The following is a 746-nucleotide window of genomic DNA, read 5'->3' as shown; positions in this document are numbered from 1 at the left end:
AGGGTTCCTTTTTCTCCACATTCTCACCAATGCTTGTTATTTCCTGTTAGTTTTCATAGCAGCCACTCTGACAGGAGTAAAAGAATATCTCATTATGGTTTTGTTTTGTTTTCTCGTTATGGTTTTGATTTGGATTTCCCTGATGATTAGTGGCGTCGAACCTCTTTTTATGTATCCATTGACTATCTGCATGTCCTTGGAAAAATGTCTATTTAGGTTCTCTGACCATTTCCTTCTTTCTTTCCTCCCTTCCTTTCTTTCTTTTGTAATATTTTTTATTGCCCATGTTTTAAAAAATATGGAATGTTTTGTGAATTTGCTTGGCATCCTTGCACAGGGGCATGCTGATCTTCTCTGTATTGTTCCAATTTTAGTACATGTGCTGCCAAATTGAGCAGTCTCTGCCTTTTCTTTAATTGGATTATTTGTGAGTTGATTTTTTTTTTTTTTGGTCTCTGTGTGTGTTTTTTTTGGGGGGGGGATTCTGTGTTGGGTTTTATGAGTTCTTTATATATTTTGGATATTAAACTCTTGTCAGGTATCTTCTCCTATTCAGTATATTGTCTTTTCCTTTTATTCTTATTGTTTCCTTCATTGTGCAAAAGCTCTTCAGTTTTATGTAGTCCAAACTGTTTATTTTTGCTTTTGTTTCTATTGCCTAAGAAGACATATCCAGAAAAATATTGTGAATACCAATGTCCAAGTTTTTACTGCCTATGTTCTCATTTAGGAGTTTTATGGTTTCA

The 746-nt window shown here is 34.2% G+C and overlaps 1 non-coding gene across 1 annotated transcript; it reads right to left on the bottom strand.

The window, feature by feature from the left end:
* Nucleotides 1-292: 292 nt before the first annotated feature.
* On the bottom strand, nucleotides 293-398 carry LOC122910980. The gene has a single exon (XR_006385329.1). It is a non-coding gene; the product is annotated as a U6 spliceosomal RNA (small nuclear RNA).
* Between the last annotated feature and the right edge of the window lie 348 nt (nucleotides 399-746).

Source organism: Neovison vison, chromosome 6, assembly GCF_020171115.1.
Source record: "Neovison vison isolate M4711 chromosome 6, ASM_NN_V1, whole genome shotgun sequence".
NCBI lineage: Eukaryota > Metazoa > Chordata > Mammalia > Carnivora > Mustelidae > Neogale > Neogale vison.
Note: the sequence above shows the minus strand (reverse complement) of the source record. Positions and strands in the feature narration are given on the sequence as shown.